This window comes from Pinus tabuliformis, chromosome 9, assembly GCF_031772625.1.
Source record: "Pinus tabuliformis cultivar Carrire ecotype Pingquan chromosome 9, CPIR1, whole genome shotgun sequence".
NCBI lineage: Eukaryota > Viridiplantae > Streptophyta > Pinopsida > Pinales > Pinaceae > Pinus > Pinus tabuliformis.
This window is the reverse complement of record NC_142307.1, coordinates 1,294,071,756-1,294,092,329: the sequence shown is the minus strand read 5'-3', so window position 1 is coordinate 1,294,092,329 and position 20,574 is coordinate 1,294,071,756.

Genomic DNA, 20,574 nt, shown 5'->3' with positions numbered 1-20,574 from the left:
AAGTGGCTAAGGCTTTGGAAACGCAAAATGGCATTTTGGCACATTTATTTATGAAAATAATGGAAATTAGGAGAAAAGGTAGGTGAAAGGTCATAGATTGCATGTGAAGAGGAAAATGAAGAAAATAAAGGCCTCATTTATAAAAAGGATTCAAAGGATCAATTGGTAACCATTTTTTAGTTCAGTTTTGGAGCTCTCTTCTATTCTCTCTATCTCTCATACTCTTGGAGACTTAGAGTTTTCTTGAAGCACTCTTGGAGGGTGTGGCATACTTGGATTTTTGGAGCAAGAAGGCAAAGGAAGAGGAGGAAGGTGCAAGAGGGCATCAAGATTAGTAGCTACATCATATTTGCTTGCAGGTACCAAGTTGTATGTATGTTTCGTTCACTAGTTTTGGAATGCATGGCACATGCATGTGGTTTTTTGGCTGTGATCTATCATTGGCATGGAGGATTGCCTGGATTGACAATGGATTTCCTAGCCTTTACATTTCCTAGATAGCCATGGTGATTGTGGGTTTACTTTCATTGTTTGTTTTTGATTGGTTATCATGTTTCCTTAGCTTGGGTTGAGTTACTAGTTCCTAGAGCCTTTGTTGGACAAACGCTTTGGAGCCCTGTAACAGCTTGGGTTGAGTTACTAGTCTCGTAGCCTTGGTTGGACAAACGCTTTGGAGCCCTTGGTGGGTTGAGTTACTAGTCCTGGAGCCTTGGTTGGACAAACGCTTTGGAGCCTGGCGACAATGTGGGTTGAGTTATTAGTCTTGGAGCCTTGGTTGGAACAAACGCTCTGGAGCCCTGGATGGTTGGGATAGAGACCGATCGGATGATGGTTTTGTGATGTCCGACTGTGAGGTGGAATCATTGTTTGATGGGTTGAGGTGGATGGCCTCTGGAAGCCCTAGATGAGTTTTTATTGATGTACTCTATGATATCCCACATTCATGCTTGGAGTATGGCACGAGGGTGAATGGTTGAAGAGAGATTTGGCTCAACCATTCTACGGTCGGGTGGAACGTGGAAGTCCCATACAGGGTTTGGATTTTGCATCATTAATGAAAGGTTATTTATCCTTGTATTTCTATGAACATTTTAATGGATTGTATGTGGCCTATATGGTTGTACCTTCATGAGTATTTATGTACCTATTATGTTGGTTATGTATGTGTTTTATGATAGTAGCCATGTATGGCTTTTGTCATGTTTTTATGTGTAATTGAATGAGAAATGTATCTATGACCTGATGGAAGGAATGGTAGTTGATGTGTTGAGGCATCAAGGTTCTTAGTGATTCTTAGCTAAGTATGAGACCCATATGCTCAGAACTATTAATTACACCTGTAGATTACACATTTGCAATATGTTTGATGAAATGCCTGTCATGGCTAGTAGGGTTCTAGTCATGGTATTGAACAAGTATTTGCTTTAGTATTGTCATTTCCATGTTATTTTACTGATCTAAAGAGATGGTTCAATTATGGGCATTGACATGGGCTGCGGGCCTGAAAAAGTGGCTCAAATCTCGGAGTCACTGGCATAGCACTGATAGTTTTGGTCTTTGGTCGCTAGCAGGCAACCCTGTGAGAGCGACTTTCGGTTGCTAGTCACACTCATGCCTATAGCATGGGAGCGGCTAAGCCTTAAATTTTCCAAAAGGTCAGTGGGACCCCAAGGAAAGTTGTCTAAAGTATTGGATTGGTTCCTGAGGGTCCTGTAGCTGATAATTAATGTTTGTATGGTGTGTTTTCGTCAATTCCACTTCCTTAACGTGACTTAGGAGGTCAAATCATATCATAGTGGCCTCTCGTCACATGTTTACCCCGACTGGCCAATTTCTTGGGTAGATGTGGGAGGAGGGTGTTACAGAGTGGTATCAGAGCATGGTTCACCCCTCAGACTAGATGGGCTATGTGTTGGTCATGCATGCATGTCAGTTGCATGTGTGTCTCTCACCCTTGCATTCCATGTGCTTGTTGCATTTGCATGATGTTGTTCATGGTTGTAGTGATGTCGTCATGTGAAATTTGAGGTGTGATTGTGGAATGCATCATTGTGAGTGTATAACTAGTTACATGTCAATTTATGTCGCTTACATGTATCGTTGCAGTATGTTTGGTTACATTCTTGTATGCTTGGTTGCATGTATCATTCTTGCAGGTTTGATTTCAAGTATTGTTCATTCATGCTTGGTCATATGTGTTTATGCATATGTGTGGATGGTTATGCATCGCTTATGCATGTTCATGTTTGCATGTGGTCAAGTGTATAGTGACGTAACGATGGTGGTTGTCATGCATGAGATCGCGGTGTGTGTTGTTATTGAGGTCATGCATTTATTACTGGACCCTAGCTAGAATGGCAGTTGCATGGTAATATGCTTATGTTTTACGTTTCTATATGTTGTCATGATTATGTTATACATGTATCACGCTAATTCGTTGATCTTGCAGACAATGTATCCTCCCCAAGCTCTACTAAGGCACAATGATTTATTGTGATTTGGTTTAGCTGACATGATACACCTTGTAGGAAGAAATATAAAATGGATAACAAGATGGTTGACTAAAAAGACTCTCCCTATGAATCAGAAGAGAAGTATGGTGTTGGGAATCCTTCTGATTTGGCAATTACACTGAGAAACTTAAAGGAAGAAATAAGGAGTTGTAAGGCAAATAATGACAGAATCATACAACCACATGAGAAATAAGTAGAGGTAAATGTCATAATACTTCAGAGTTTGTTAGATTTGCAGCGATAGGGACCACGTCGGATCAAATATGAGAACGAGGATATAACTAATGGGGCATATGGTAGTCGATCACATGGTGGTCATAGATCAGATAGAGATGACATAATTAGAGACGACAAATTGTTGGATACTCCGATAGGAGAGGGCATAGACACAAGTATGATTCTAGTTATGATTTAGATAAGCACTATGATCGTCACCGGTATCATCCTTACAGGAGGAGTGACAGGGGATATTTGTCAAATGAATTTAAGAAAGCAAATCCACCAACATTTTATGTAGAGATGAAGAAACCACAGGGTGCAGAGGCGCAGTTGCTTGGCATGAGGAAATTCTTCAAGTTGCATGACTATTCAAAGAACATGAAAGCTAGAGTGGCGACATTCAGTCTCAAAGGTAAAGCAAACATTTGGTGGGAAGATGTGAAGAATGTCAAATGTATTCATGAGGAAGATTTGACTTGGAGTGAGTTTTAGTAATTATTCAAAAAGAAGTATTTGTCAGAAAGATACTTTGATGATAGGGCAAAGGAATTTTATGAGCTAAAGATGGGATCTATGACAGATGAGGAGTATACTAGCAAGTTCTTGGAGTTACTGGGGTATGTGCCTTATCTCACAAAGGAAAAGGCCAAGATTCAGAGGTTCATTAGTGGGTTACCAGTTTCATTTAAAGATAGAATTGAGTTCGATGAACCAAGATAATTGGAGGAGGCCAATCGGAAGCTAAGGCATTGCTATGAACAATCAAAGAGGAAAACCAAGACTAAGCCAGACTGGAGAGGTAATGAAAAGAACAAAGGAAAATGTGACATAAAGAGAGCAAGGCCTCAGGATACAGGTAACAAGGAGAATGTCGCACCACCTAAGAGGTTCAATGCATCATATAGAGGACATGGACACCAATATGAGGAACAGAATAAGGAGCCCATGCGGTGTTGGACTTGTGAAGGAGATCATCGCAGGAGAGACTGTCCACAGTACCAGAGGGGAAGACCTAAGATATACAGTGCGCATGAGGCACAAACTATTGGAGATGTTGGTCAGAGTATTCCACGCATCTATGCAGCATTAGATAACAAACAGGAAGAGCATCAGGCATCTATCATTGAAATGGATGGTAAGATTTGTGATCAAGTTATTTCTATTTTGATTAACCCTGGATCTAATTATAGCTATGTTAGTCCTAACTTGGTGGATAAGTGTGGTTTGAGTAAGGAATTGCATGTAGAGTCTTGGTTAGTGCAGTTGGCTACAGGTATGAAGAAACGAGTTCATCATTGGGTAAGAGCTTATGCATTTGACTTGAATGGTATGCCTACCACAACACATTTAAATGTATTAACATTGGGTTCATGCAATATGTTGTTGGGCATGGACTGGTTGAATCTTCATAGAACCAAGGTCAATTGTTATGATAAAGCCATTGAGTGTGTTGATGACAATGGATAACCAAGAGTCTTACAGGGTAAGAAGAAAGCTACATCGGTTAGGATGGTGCAAGCAAAGCGTAGCCACAGGAAAGGGTGTAAGTTATTCATAGTGCACATTTCTAGTGATAAGCGTAAGGAACTTGAGGATATGGATGTGTTGAGCAGGTACCCAATTTTACAATAGTTCAAGGATGTATTTCCTAAGGACATTACAGAGTTGCCACCTCACAGGGAGGTAGACTTTTCTATTGAGCTAGTGCCATGGGAAGCTCCAGCATCAAAAGCACCTTATAGGATGAGCACACATGAGCTGGTTGAGTTAAAGTTGCAGTTGAAGGAAATGTTGGACAATAGATACATTAGGGCAAGTGTGTCACCATGGGGCGCACCAGTATTGTTCGTAAAGAAGAAAGATGGAACAACACTCGGATTATGCATTGACTACAAGTAGTTGAATAAAGTGACCATCAAGAACATATACCTGTTGCCGAGGATTGATGACTTGTTCGATCAGCTGAAGGTAGCAACAGTGTCCTCCAAGATCGACTTGAGATCCAAATATCATTAGGTACACACCAAAGAGGAAGACATTTATAAGACCACTTTCCAAACTAGGTACGGGCATTATGAGTTTGTTATTGTTCCATTTGGCTTAACTAATGCTCCAACTACATTTATGTGTTTGATGATTAGTGTGTTGCGTCCATATTTGGATAAATTTGTTATTGTGTTCATTGATGATATAATGGTATATTCTAAAAATGAGGAAGAGCATGTTGAACATTTAGCAGCAGTGTTGAGGTTGTTGGGAGAGCATTAGTTGTATGCTAAGCTCAGCAAGTGTAGTTTCTTTTAGACTGAGGTACACTACTTGGGTCATGTTGTCTCCAAGGATGGCATTGCAGTAGATACATAAAAGATAAGATCCATCATGGAGTGGGTAGCTCCTAAGAATCTAGATGAGGTGAGATATTTCATGGGTTTGGCAGGCTACTACAAGAGATTCATCAAGAACTTCTCACAAATTGTTTATCCTATCACATCATTGCCAAGGAAAAGTAAGAAGTTTGAATGGACTAAGGAGTGTGAGGCTAGCTTTGAGAAACTCAAGCAGTTGTTGACACATGCACCAATGCTACAAATTGTAGATCCGAACAAAGAGTTTGTGGTATGCACAAATGCTTGCAAGAGAGGGCTTGGTGGAGTCTTATGCATGATGGACAAGTGGTATGCTATGAATCCCGGAAACTAAATGAGCATGAGAAGAACTACCCAACACATGATTTGGAGTTAGCAGCAATCATACATGCATTGAAAATTTGGAGACATTATCTTCTTGGTAGGAGATTTGTACTTATGAATGATCACATTGGGTTGAGGTATTTATTTGACTAGTCAAATTTGAATGCCAAACAAGCTAGATGGTTGGCCACGATCCACGAGTTTGATTTCGAGATTAGGTGCATCAAAGATAACGAGAACAGGGTGGCAGATGCTCTCAACAAATAGGTACAGATAAATCACTTGGCAGTTATGAGCTCCTATGGGACGAACTTACAGGATAGGATCTTGTAAGCAGGTCAACAGGATGTCAAGTATATGGAGATTGTGCACAGGTTGCAGCAGGATACTGGTACAGGTACAGTACAATTATAGGTACAAGTAGTGGTATAGGTATAGGTGGAAATACATGTACAGTTGCAAATACAGGTACAACTGCAAGTGTACAGGGTATGGATTATTGTCTTATAACATATGGGTTGGTCAGGTTCCGAGACAGGATATATGTACCAAATAACAGTGAGCTCAAGAACATGATCTCGAGGGAGTTTCATGCAAAACCTTATTCAGGTCATATAGGTTATCAGAAGACATTAACTGCAGTGAAGAAATTTTATTATTGGCCAAATCTGAAGAGAGATGTAGCAGAGTTTGTGGCTAGATGTTTTGATTGTCAGCGAGTGAAAGCATAATATAAGCATCCATGTGGAATGCTACAGTTGATCGCGATTCCAGAGTGGAAATGGAAGGTCATTTACATGGACTTCATCATAAGGTTTCCAAAGATAGTGAGACAACATGATTCCATTGTGGTCACTGTGGACAGATTGACAAAGGTTGCACACTTCATTGCGGTTAAGCCTACATTCTCAGCTAGTGATGTAGCACAAGTATTCATCATAGATGTGGTCAGATTGCATGGTGTTCTAAAGAAGATTTTGTCAGACAGGGATGCGAAGTTCACTTCCAAGTTTTAGAAGGAGTTATTTGCAGCTTTGGGCACAAAGTTGGCCTTCAACACAACTTATCATCCACAGACATATGTAAAGACAGAGAGGAAAGACTATATCCCTTTGGTAGAGTTCACATACAACAACGATTATTAGAAGTCATTGAGGATGAGTCATTTTGAGGCATTGTATAGGAGGAGTCGTAACACTCCTATCAGTTGGAGTGATCCAGTTAACAGGGTGCTGATTGCACTAGATATGTTGGTAGACATGGAACATGAAATGTAGGTAATCAAGAAGAATGTAAAGGCAACAAAAGATAGGCAAAATAGTTATGCATATAAGAACAATTTGTTCATGGAGTTCTAGGTTGGGGAACAGGTGTACTTGCGCATCAAACCAAAGAAGAGTTCCTTGTGGATTGGATCATGTGGCAAGTTGGCATCACGGTTTTGTGGACCCTTCAGTATCATTGAGAGGATTGAGCTAGTAGCCTATCGACTTGCATTGCCTCCGATAGTGAAAGTCCATAATGTTTTCCATGTGTCATTGCTTAAGAAGTATGTTAAGGATACTGATCATGTGATTCACTGGTTTGTATTGTAGGTGGAACCAGATGGAGAATTCCAGTTGGAGCCTCAGTGTATATTGCAGAAAAAGGTTCTCATGCTTCGTAACCGAGTAATCGAGCAAGTTAAGGTGCAATGGAATCACTCTGGGCCCGATGAAGCTACATGGGAGATGACAGATCATATGTGGGCTATGTATCCTTCCTCGTTTGACGGTTGAGGCAAAGTAATTTTGGCTTGGTGTTTTGGTGTAATTTTGGTATATGTTTTGATGATGTTGGTTGATGTACATATGTATATGGATGTAAATACCGCCATCATCTATGTTATAAAGCTCCACTATGCAGTATGTTGTTATGATGTCATGTTATTATGTTGTTATGTCAGTTCGCTTTCAGCAGGATGAGCATTGTAAATACTGCATCAAGTTAAGTTATAAAGCTCCATCGACAGTATATATTTTTCTTACAGTGGTTTTGTGGTTATAGGTGTTGTTGAACACCGGGGACAATGTTCCCCCAAGGGGAGGGTTATGTAACAACCCTGGTGAAAATTACATGTAATAAAAGTAAAAAACAATAACAACGAATGATGGGACACGTATTCCAAGCTGAATGTTGGGCAAGACATCCTAGGGGGTGTTCATTTGGTTGTTTATGGCTAAGGAAATTGGCAAGGCAATGGCTAAGGCTTTGGAAAGGGAAAATGGCATTTTTGCACATTTATTTATGAAAATAATGGAAATTAGGAGAAAAGGGAGGTGAAAGGTCACAGGTTGCATGTGAGGAGGAAAATGAAGGAAAATAATGGAAAATGAAGAAAAAAGAGGCCTCATTCATAAAAAGGCTTTAGAGGATCAGTTGGTAACCTTTTGTCAGTTCAGTGTTGGAGCTCTCTTCTATTCTCTCTCTCTATCATAGTCTTGGAGACTTAGATTTTTCTTGGAACACTCTTGGAGGTGTGGCATACTTGGATTTTTGGAGCAGGAAAGTGCAAGAGGGCATCGGGATCAGCAACTACATCATATTTTCTTGTAGATACCGAGTTGCATGTATGTTTTGTTCACTAGTTTTGGCATGCATGGCACATGCATGTGGTTTCTTGGTTGTGATCTATCATTGGCATGGATGATTGCTTGGATTGACAGTGGATTGCTTAACCTTGCTATTTCCTGGATAGCCATGGTGATTATGGGTTTACTTTCATTGTTTATTTTTGGTTAGTTCTCATGTTTCCTTAGCTTGGGTTGAGTTACTAATCTTGTAGCCTTGGTTGGACAAGCGCTCTTGAGCCCGACGATAATTGTGGGTCGAGTTATTAGTCATGGAGCCTTGTTACATAGTAATTTGTCATTGTCCTCATCTCAGTCCCTCTGCTGTGTCATGTATCAAATACACATGTCCATATCTTCCCACTTATGCAAAAAGATTAAACAGTGCTCTCTGATGCTGAAGAATTGGCCCTTTTTCCTAAGTTTTTGCGTCATCACTAATAAGACATTAAAAGTTGCGACGATCCCTTGTCATGAACTGTGTTGTCGCGACACCGTCGCCGGGGTACACGTGTTTCCCACGACAGTGCGATTTTAGGGCTCGACGCGAATCTCCCAGCTATTTACAGCGAGGATTCATCTGAACACATTGCTCCTTGCGACGTCGTCACCGATCCTTAGTTCACGACTTGCGACGACCCAGATTTGGCGAATTTGTTCAAACAGTCGGCTTTCTAGGTGATTCTAGAACATGTTGTTGGGTCAGTTTGGGTCACCTTTCCTCCTCTGGGATAGTAGTTCCGCCTTTTGTGAAACCTCCCTTGAGGATAAGCTCTCTCTCCCTCATTTCATGGAGGCTTCTCCTCCTATAAAACCACTCACCATTACTATGATCTGCTAGCTTTTTTAGCTCTTGGATTTCCTAGTTCTGCAGTGCTGGCTAGCTCTTTTGAGTTTGGTTTGAAACTAAGTAGATAGATTTAGTGTGAGTGTGACAAGTGTGGGATTGCTAATAGTTTGGTAAGAGGTTATGGAGTGCCTTAACCTTGTATTAGAGCTTGTGAGTGAGAGAGAGATATCATCTATTTGGGAGACCCATTCTTGAGAGTGAATGCTTGAAGAAACATACTGGCTGGACCCTTTGAGAAGGCTTGCGACGTCAAGACTTGGTTGTAAGCTTTGCCCTTGATTCATTTTAATACAATCAATGATGATTTCCTATATCTTGTGTACAATTTACTTGATAGCTTACGATTTCTTGACTTTATAAGTAAATAGATCATTGTTGTTCTCGGTTATGTGCTCTATTGTCTTCTTGTGGTGTTTCAGGTTGATTACTCATTGAGGAGAATGAAATGGAAGCTAGAGCAACGCAACGGAAACTTCATCAACCACCGGTTTGAGGTAGGCCTCCAACGATGACTATTTAAGGGAATCGATTGTTGTTTTGTCTTTGTTGTGATTAGACCCACTCTAGAGGGGTTGCCTATGTCCGCAGAGGGAACACTTTCCTTTATCACAAGTTGGCGACTCCGTTGGGGATTACTTTGTATGTTTTCTTCTTGTTCACCCTTGATCTATTTTTTGTTTTAGTGTCTATTGAATTTTGGGGTTAAACCATCAGTTTTTCGGGTTACCTGGGTCAATCTGGGAATTCCCCTTACTACTTGGAAAGATTATCGAGTGTCATTTAGGTGATTTTACTTATGTCTTTTGCTTAAGTAAGATCGTCATTGAAGATAGCCTAACAGTCGTGACGACGTCGCTGATGTTTTAGCTTTGTACCCCGACTATTTGGCTTTCGTCTCAAGTTGCTAGTTTAATTCCCGCGACAAATCCTGAAATCAGACCGTCTCTTAAAACAAGTGTACTTTAGCGACTAGTCTCTAGTTGTCAGTGTAACACCTGCGATGACGTATCTAGTTGTCAGTGTAACACCTGTGACGACGTCTCTAGTTGTCAATGTAACACCTGTGACGATTCCTGTAAAGTTGTTTTTACAACTTTACCTCCTGAATCCACCAGTCTTGTTTATCCCCTGCTGTTTCCTCTCTCCCATCAGCTTGTTTTGATTGCTTTTGGTTAAGGTATTGTCTCTTTGGTTTCATTGAGTGAGTCTTGTGTTTTTAGACCGTGTGACCTAGCTCTTTAGAGGTTTCGTCGAGAAACCGTTTGCTTGGGTTACTTGTCTGTCCAAGGTTCATCCACGACCGTCTTATTGATTTGCTTGAGGCTTTTTCGTTGCTTGTTTTCTTGCTGGTTGATTTTTAGTGTCGATTATTGAACCAATTTTTTTATATTGATTCGATTTCTTCATTGCCAAGCATAGATCACAATTGTTTGGATCGATCAGTTCACACTTGCTTATTTGTCTCTTTAAATTCAAAACAAAAAATCAAAAGATTTCATTCATTTAGTATACGAAAGTGAAAGTACTTGTGCATTTCAAATTTTCATGTTTGAGAAATTGGAAAGCGGATTTTAATCTTTCATTAGTAGTATCGATGCATCGTGAGATTAGTGTATTGATGCATTGTGTTTCTTAGTGCTTGCATTTGCTTGTCTTGGTTTGCATTCACTTGGAAATGAAATCCTTACCCTCCTTTAGGTAGTTGTTCATCGAAACGAATGGTGCTTCACTCATTGTAGCTGCATTCTAGGAATTATCGAGCTACATTTAGTAGGGCCTGAAAACTGAAACTTAATTCAAGATTAACTCTAAAATAAATTGAATGAACTTAACAACACATTAGAACTTAACACCCATTATTTAAAGGTCTAGGCTAGAGACGTGCTCCGGCGTCATTAAACCTAGTCACTATTGTTTTCACTTAAGGTTGCGTGATTCCTCCTTCTGTGATCCAATAGCTGCTAGTACGGACTCGTGCTCCTCGTACCGTCGAGTATATATCGGGAGACCCCACTAGGTTATCATCCTATATCCATAGGAAGTCATTTCTGCCGCCTTACGAACCGTAACGCACTGAACACAGCATTCGGGAAGACTGACTGCCGTACGGAAAGTCCTTGGTCATTTTTCTTTCATTTGATCACCAAGTTGTATATGTAGTTTTACGGTTTGTCTGGTTAACCTTTTGCCTAGTTCTCTACAGTAGTCACTTTCGTTCCTTTTCGACTCCCTAAAAGAAAAGGATCATCTGAGCACTTGTCCTTTCAGGCTCATTAAACCTCGAAAGAGATAGAGTCACCTTTTCGTCCTTTTCTTGACTCTTGAAACATGAAAAGGTCAAGTTTTGTTCCTGTGTCATAAAATTTATTGCCCACGAAATATTCCTAGTAATAGTAGTAATAGTTTGAGTTCTTGGTTACAGTACAAGTGCTTTTCAGGCTCGTTCCCGATGGCAACATTCCCCGAGTCTACCGGCCAAGGTCTTCCTCCAGATGGGAACCTTGGTCCATTTCCTTCTTTTGGAAATGTCGGTGCTCCATACATGGCAACATTGTCTTTGCCTGGGTTAACCATCGGTCTGCCTGTTTGGTTGTTTTCAACCTCAGTGGTCCTGAGTGTCATGACTCCTGTTCCACCGTCTCCTTCGTCTGCATCACGACACGATGATTCCAAGGTTGAGCCTGCGCCTTCTTCCCCTGTTTCTTCATCCTCCTCTCCTACTTCGCCTGGTGAAAGTTCCATATCTAATAACCAGGAGACTAAGAAGAAGAAGAAGAAGACGAAGAAGAAGAAGAAGTCCAATAAGCATGAGGCCACCTGTGCAACTATTGCTTCGAGTACACCTCAGGTCGTAACACCTTCTGCTCCTCCGCGGAAGGTTAAGTTTCCTTGTAAATTGTGCAAGGGTGACCATCTTCTTCATGATTGTCCTAGCATTCCTAGGGGCTTGGAAGTATGGTCTCACAATTTGGATCGTCCCTCATCGTCCTCTAAAGCTCATGACGATGCTACCCTATCAACTAGCAATGGTAAGAAGAAAGGGAAGATTTGATTCCCCTGTAGGCTATGTGAAGGCAACCATCCCCTTCACCTTTGTCCGCTCATGGATAAAGCTTCCGTTGTTTTGGAAAGTCTTATAGCTTCTTCACCCTGACTTCCCATTGGTTATCAGAGGCTCTCTTCAGACCCTCTCCCCGTTGACAAAGAGATTGACTTAGATTCTTCTCTTGTCCATCCTCCTCTTTTCGAGCCTAGCTGTGCTAAGCTTGTTCCAAACCAACCATTGGTTGGAGAGAGTGTCAACTTGGGTTCACCACCCATTGATCACTCTGTTTCGGAAGAGAATCATGCTCATGTTCTTCTCGTCTCGTCAGATTCTCCTGAATCCAAGAACGACCCTCTTATCCCCACTGGTCAAGAGAGTCCTTCTTCAATTCATGTAGAGCATGGGGGCAATCATATGATACCCGCACCAAGTAGTTCAATCGTTTCCTTCGATTGGAGTCATTTGACTACTTTCCGCCTTCCATCCTATGTGCGTTTCCAGATTATATTACATGCCTATAATAAGGCAGTACCTGGCACTGTCTTAGATGAAGGTGCGTCGATTAGCCTCATGCCTTTCACTACTTGGCAAGCTTTGGGCTCCCCACAGCTTGTGCCGGTCACTCAGAATCTGTTAGCGTTTGACGGAGGAACTAGTCAACCTTTAGGGACCCTTCCGAAGTTTCCTACTACTTTGGGAGGCAAAATCATCTATATAGATGTGATGGTTGTCCAAGGTGCTTTAGATTTCAGTCTTCTCCTTGGACGTGATTATATTTATGCCATGGGGGCTCTTGTTTCTTCACTTTTCCATGTGGTTTGTTTTCCGCATGATGGAAGAATGGTGACTATCGATCAATTGTCATTCTTTAGTCACCCGGTGCCTCCTGCACCACCATCATCCCCCATCAGTTCTTATCCGCAAGCAATACCTTCTTTGCCACAGGTCAATTATGTGGCTACCCATTCCGTCTCCGCCTCTACTGATGATCATGTAGATGGTCTCGTACATCATGTACTGGGGGCATTGGAACCTGATCTGTCATTGGTGTCTAATGACATGTGTTCCTCCCGGAGCGTGTTTCTTCCATCTGGTGAAGATCTCTTGGGAGCCATGTTTTCGTACGACCTATGAACAGGCATTCCGAGGATAGTTCTGATCTTGTGTCAACCTCGTTAAAAAATGAAACACGGGTTATGAGGATAGTTCTTTTCCTGTGTCAACCTCATTAAAAAATGAAACAACTCCCTTTTCCAAATCGAGTCTTTGATAAGATCTCTTAAAATCCAAGTCAAGTCTTTCCCAGATCTCGAAAGTGAACCTTCATTCCATCCGCCTCGTTGAATGCAATGAAGCTTGGGGGGCATGCACCACAATTTGTGTCATTGTGTTGGGGGCATGTGAACTTATAACAAGCATAGTTTTTCGTTTCAAGCTTGTGTAAACATGAAGCCGAATCCAAGCAAAGTTCTCCATGGTTCAAGCTTGTGTAAAAATGAACCCATACCCGATTTACACCTCGTGATTGTCGTTTTTATCCGCTAATTCTGCTAGATGAGCCTTGGTTGTTTCGTTCCATCATCGCCATCTCTTTGGTTGATCATATGCTTTCACTTGGTTGTTGGTTGTTTTTTCCTTCCTGAGGGACCGCAACAATGAGTCGTTTTATTTGCCAACCTCTTGACCATTACATGTTTTGAGCAGCTCCACCATTGCCGGAACCAGTTGCTACCCTTTATACCACTCGTTCCTCCAGTACGAGTCTCCTTTAAGCTCTTTTCTGACTCGTAAAAGATGAAAATATTGCCAAGTTTTTCCCTTTTAACTCGTTAAATGGATTAAAAAGGCAGTCCACTTTCAGCTCTTTTATGACCGTATAAACATGAAAATATCATCAGACTTTTGTCGTTTCGAGTTCGATACTAGTTAAGAAATGATGCGTCTCCGATCACTTTTTTACTTTTTTCGGATCGGGACCACTAGTTACGAAAAGTACTCCTTGGTCGTAATGGTCAAGCGGTTCTCTCGGGTATTGTTTTCTACTTTTTCGGGCTCGAGGGACACAAATTTACGAAAAAGGACCCCCCTTGGAGTTTTCTTTTTCGTGTCTTTTTCAAACTCTCTAAACATGAAAAGACTCCGAGTTTTACATGTGTCAGACTTGTTAAACCCTGACGACATTGGACTCATCACCATGACGAGACTCGAGCTTCTCCTCCCTAGGGCTCGTTAAACTATTACTAGGTTTGATTTGTCCGAAGGTCGAACACATACCACAAGCATATGTTATCCCCTTCAAGCTTGTTTTTCAAAAATAACTCGGGTACTCACTAGCAATGGTGGGGAAAATTTGGAAGTCGTCATTGGTTACCTATGGCAGCTAGTCACTCTTGAACATGGACACTTTTGCTTCTCGTCGGGTTGGGATATCTCACATCGTCGTTGGCCTTCCGGGGTTTTGGGTTACCATTTTTCCTCATTCCATCTGATCCATGTTGTCTTCGTCAGACCTCTAATCCCTTGGTACTAAAATGTTGCCACATTCCGGAGTCGCATCGCCGATATGTTCAAGAGTATAATCCTTCTGTAGTTCACACCCTTACCTCCTCCTCTGATGCTCTGTTTCACCATCTACCTTTTGTTCCTTATCTTGTGTCATTGATGGGGGAACATTATGACCTCCTGTGACGGATCGTGTCCTGTCAACACCAGCTCATTATCCAAGAGATTGATCTAGAGATCCCTTTCGGTACCTTGGAGCTTGCATGCTTCAATGGCAAGTTCTTCGCGCCTGACGACAGACTTTCATCATTTGTCTTCGATTGGGTGATTCTACGAGTGTTCGACTTCAGCCCATTCTTCACACTTAGTGGATTATACTGGCCGTACCTTGAGATCCATTGTCATTATTGGTGGTTCCTCTCGCGCTTGTGAACGGTTTTCATTATTGACTGGTAATCAAGCGACTTTCTATCATGCTCGACTTCAGCACATTTTTTCGCATGCTAGAATTTGTACTAAGATCGGTTAGGGTTTCAAGATCCCGGACTAAGCTTACATATGTTCGGGCTGCATGGATTGGTTCATGATTACATACATGACTCTCTGATTGGATAGCTACGACCATACCTAAGTCTTCATGGATGGCTGTGACCATACCTTTGTCATTATATATGGTTGTATCAACTGGGTGGCTGCATCCATACCACAGACCAATTTTCATATGTCTTTTGGATGGATGTGCTCATACCTAGACTACGTGTATTTCACTATCAAAGATATCAGTTGTACTTGTGCCTACAGGTTCTTCAAGGTGGTGTTCCAGTTCGGTAATGGTTTCGTAAAGCATTTCACCCCTCCCACTCTCTCGGGCTTCATGCTTTAGGGGGCATCTGTTACACAGTAATTTGTCACTATCCTCATCTCAGTCCCTTTGTTGTGTCATGTATCAAATACACATGTCCATATCTTCCCACTTATGCAAAAAGATTAAACAATGCTCTCTAATGCTGAAGAACTGGCCCTTTGTCCTAAGTTTCTGCATCGTCGCTAATAAGACATTAAAAGTTGCGACGATCCCTTATCATGAACTGTCTTGTCGCGACACTGTCGCCGGGGTACACCTGTTTCCCGTGACGGTGCGATTTTAGGGCTCGGCGTGAATCTCCCAACTATTTACAGCGATGATTCATCTGAACACATTGCCTCCTTGCAACGTCGTCGCTGATCCTTAGTTCACGACTTGCGACGACCCAGATTTGGCGAATTTGTTCAAACAGTCGGCCTTCTGGGTGATTCTAGAATAGGTTGTTGGGTCAGTTTGGGTCGCCTTTCCTCGGCTGGGATGGTAGTTCCACCTTTTGTGAAACCTCCCTTGAGGATAAGCTCTCTCTCCCTCATTTCATGGAGGCTCCTCCTCCTATAAAACCACTCACCATTGCTATGATCTGTGATCTAATATTCACCCTATGAATGTCATCAGTTAAAGATTTATTAAACTAAAGGTATTACAGACTCATGTGCTGGTGTGTGTGTGTGTTCTGTGTTATTGAAACAATGGATCGATCAGATTACCAGTACACAGAAAATGAAATGGAAAGATAGCAGAGAAATACAGTAAGCCTTACAAAGACACAAACAATTTTAATAAGGAGTTCACCCTATTCTCCAGGGCTACGTCTCCGGTCCAGCTTCAATGGTGGCCTTGTTTTATTATGTCTTTCAGCAGAGAAATTACAATACAGGGACTCAATATGAGTTCTCCTGAAGCAGATTTTGCTTGGTAGGGTGGTTCTTGAATTCCCCAAGCCACTTGGAGTACACAGACTCTTCTTCTCTTACCAGCTCTGTGACCCTTTGTCTACAGTGGAAAGAGCCAAATGTGATGCTCAATCCAGACAGATTCCTCTATGGGAAGGCTTGAATCTTCAAGCTCTCTAATGCTCGACGCTACCTATGGTCAGCTCATGCCCTCTATCTCTTCTTCTTGCCTTTACTATTCTTTGTGTTCAGTCATCCTCTCAGGGTTCACTGTTCACTGTCTTTCTTAGTCGCTTGGACTCTTCTCAATTCGGATTCCAAATCAACTCTAACTTGTTCGATTGTCTTTGTTCATGGCTTTATCCATTCGATCCCTATGCCTGTTCGGTTCCTCTTCTGCCTGTGTCGATTCACCTTCTGCAGTTGCGCTTGGAGTTCCTTGTGTTCGGCATCATCATGAACACTCAGGGAGTGGCCACTTGTCCTCCTCTAATTGGTGCCAGCATGCTTCATCAATTCGTTTCTTCAGTTACGCCGTGGATGCGTTCTTCCTCCACCGTGGCGGTCAAACGGATTCCAAATCCCTTTAGAACGCGGCTTAATTCCCTGTCGATTCCACTTCTTTCCATCGGGCGTAATCTCAATCATCCGATTTGGGCCCTCCAAATCCAATGCCATACGCACGTTTCGCGCGGTTGACTTTCTCGACCGATAGCGCGCGATCAACGGCGGTTTTCTCTCACCTCCGCTTGCCGTGCGTCGATCGATGTATGGAATCTCTCCGCTTCTATCCAAAACCTCTTACCGTTCAAGGGCACCCCGATCAAAACCACCGATTTCCAGAGCGCGGGTCCCGCCTTTGTACTTTAGCGCTTTTACCTTTTTCCGCCCACGGTCCTCCGGTTCCCCCATGTGACCGGGTGCTCGGGCTTTCCCATTTTGGCCCTGTTCACTTAGCGATGCGCAATTCGCACATCAAAAACCTCGTCCTTTTCCCATTTCGGGGCTCCTAGGGGCTACTTTGGACTCCTACGCGGTCTCCATGGGCCTCGGTCAGCGCGCTTTGACCGAGGTCCTCGTATTCCACGTCAGCTGCCATGGCCATTGGTTCAGGGTGTTTTTGATACTGTTTTGGATTTCCTTAGAGATTTGTTCGACCTGATTCAGTCATGGTTCTTGATAGTCTTTCTATGGATCCAATTCAGATCACGACCTCCCTACTGAAAAAGCTTTTGGACCACCAAAAGTTGGTTTTTAAGCATCAACTAAGTGAGGATACTGTTTCTTCACTTGTCTAATCTCAATACACTTTGCGCTGCTTGGATTTGAACCTTTGAGCCCAATCCTGAGGTACTCAACTTCTCCCCTGTGCATTGTCCTCACCTTTCTGTCCAACACTGTGTCTTCCTGCAACTCATTGAGGTATTCAGGTAGCAGGTCATCAATAGAAGGCAATTGACTTTGCTCTTCAAGGTCCTCAATCATTGAAGGTTCAAACAATCTCAAACAATCTGCATTTACGACTGAGTAGATGTGCATGTAAGCCGGTAGATCAAGGTGAAACGCATTTTCACCAATCTTCTCAAGTATCCTAAAAGGTCCATACCTGATAGGCTTTAGCTTTTTACCTTCACCTTGCATCTTGTCCTTGCTGATATACAACCAGACTTGGTCTCCAACTTGAAAACTATGCTCCATCCGATGCTTATCATGCCTAGCCTTATACTTGGCCTGGCTCTTTTCCAGTTGTTCCTGTACTACCTGATGGATCTCCTGGATCTGTTCAATGAACCTGGTTGCCTTATCCACATCATTGTGCCCATCAACCATGGTATCTTTACCAAAGACAAAATCCAAAGGAGACCTTGGTGTGAAACCAAAGCAGGTCTCAAAAGGAGATCTCTGTGTAGAAGAGTGTTTGGCTCTATTGTAAGCATGCTGCACATAACACAAGTGTTCATCCCAAAGCTTAGGATGTTTACTGCAATATCCTCTCAATAACTGGATCACAGTCTTGTTTACTACTTCTGTCTGGCCATCTATTTGTGGATGAAAAGCTGTGCTTTTCTTTAACTTGGTGTCCATCAGTTCCCATAGACTAGACCAAAACTTCCCCACAAATCGGGTGTCTCGATCAGATACAATGGAAGTGGGTAATCCAAAATGAACCCATACATGTTCAAAGAACAATTTTGTAGTCTGTTCAGCTGTGATCTGTTTACTACAAGGTATCAAAATGCACATTTTGCTGAACCTATCCACAACAACATATAGATAATCATGACCTTTCCTAGATTTAGGTAGTCCTCCTACAAAATCCATGGAAACGCTTTCCCAAGGGTGAGAAGGAACTGGCAATGGAGTGTACAAGCCTAGTTTCCTATTGTTGGGCTTGCTTTTAGCACACATGGCACACCCTCTTACATATCTAGAAACTATCTCATTCATTTTCGGCCAATAGCAAAATCTTTGCAGCTGTGCAACTGTTTTGCTTACCCCAAAGTGACCTGATATCAGAGAAGTGTGTGCTTCCCTGATTATCTTTATCCTCTCGTTTTATGGAATACAAAGTTTCCCACAATGGTGTAAGAGTCGGTCCTTTATATGATAGTTCAATTCTTCTACTCTTTTGCCTTGACTCAAAGTTGCATATACATCTTTAAAATCCATATCCTGAGCATATTGTTCTATGTAGCTTTCATGTAGTACAGAATTATGCTTAAGTATGGTAGATGCATTTATAATGGGTCTAGATAACATGTCTGCAACCTTGTTATGTATGCCCTTTTTATATCTGATGACTAAGTGAAACTGTTGTAGAAAACCCATCCACCTGTAATGTCTTGATTGTTGCAACTTAGTTTGGGAGTGTAGATATTGAAGTGGTTGATGATCAGTATGTATTACTGTCTCTTTGCCCATTAAATAATGTTTCCACTTCTTCACACTCTAAACTAATGCATACAATTCTTTATCATATGTAAGATAATTAACTATTGCAGGATTAAAAGTCTCAGAATGATAACATATGGGTTTGTCGTGTTGTGTCAACACTACTCCCATGGCATAGTCACTAGCATCAGTTTGGATCTCAAATGGTATTTGCAAATCTGGCAGTGCTAGTACAAGTGATGTACTTATTTTCACTTTAAAGGTGTCAAAGGCTTTCTGATGTTTGCCTCCCCACTGAAGCACCTTATTCAATCTTGTTAAAGCATGTAAGGGAACTGCAATCGTTGAGAAGTTAGAGATGAACTTCCTCCAATATTGTGCTGCTCCTAAGAAGCTTCTCACTTCTGTAGCAGACCTGGGTTTAGGCCATTTTAAAATGACTGCCACTTTAGAGAGATCTATTTTCAATTCACCTCCCCTTACTATGTAATATTCCTAATTAGCTATGGCTAATTGGAATATTTGATTTTGTTCGATTTTTGCCTTCTATAGTTATTTGTAAATAAAAAGTGAGGAAGGGGGAACATAACTCACTTAGAATAAAAAGTCACTTCCTAGGTAGCACAACATTGTGACTTAAGGGGGAACCAAGGGGGCCAAAGTGGGACGCAGAAATGGGGCCCACGCAGACACATGGAGGGACTGTGCAGGAGGGAAGGAACACATGGCAAGAAGGGGATCACGCAGGAGAAAGTGAGCCTAGAGATTGTGAGAGGCAGAGGCTATAAAATAGAGAGGAACCCCCTCATTTGGGATCATTCTGGTTATGAGCATTTATGATAGTCATTTCAACTTAGAGCACGATGATTGTTTAGCTAGTCTGCAGCACTGTTTAGTGCATTGAGTGTCTCTGTTCGGAGATCTCACCCTTAGCCCCGGGAGACTTCGAGTGCCTACTCGGGCAAGGTATTTCCATTGGCATTCCAGCAGTAGATTCATCAGCATTTCAGCAACAGTTTCATTAGCATTTTAGCAACAGTTTCATCAGCGTCTTTGAGGAACTGCGCAGAACCCCAAGGGGGTGATTTTCGGGGGTCAGCCATTTCAGAAAATCTTTCTTGGTTTTTCTAGGTTTTTTTAGTAGAGTTTGATTCCAGATTTTCAACCTTTTCTAAGGAGGGGAGTAGCTCCAAATCCTCATTCGATTTCCAGTAGCACGACAATTTCCCAGTAGCTAGGACGCAGATCAGTGTGAGCCCATTCCAGGAAAGCTTTATGGGTTTTCCTGGGTTTCTTGAGTAGAGCTCGAATCCAAAGTTTCAGCTTTTTCTGAGGAGGGGAGCAGCCCCAAATCATCATTTGTTTTCTAGCAACAGTAGTAGCACAACAACAGCATCCACGCAGAGAGGCCATTCTTGTCATTTTGAGAGTATTTCTTCACTTGCCTTGTGCAAGTCGAGGTGCCATCTGTCTAATCACCTCTTGTACTCATTTA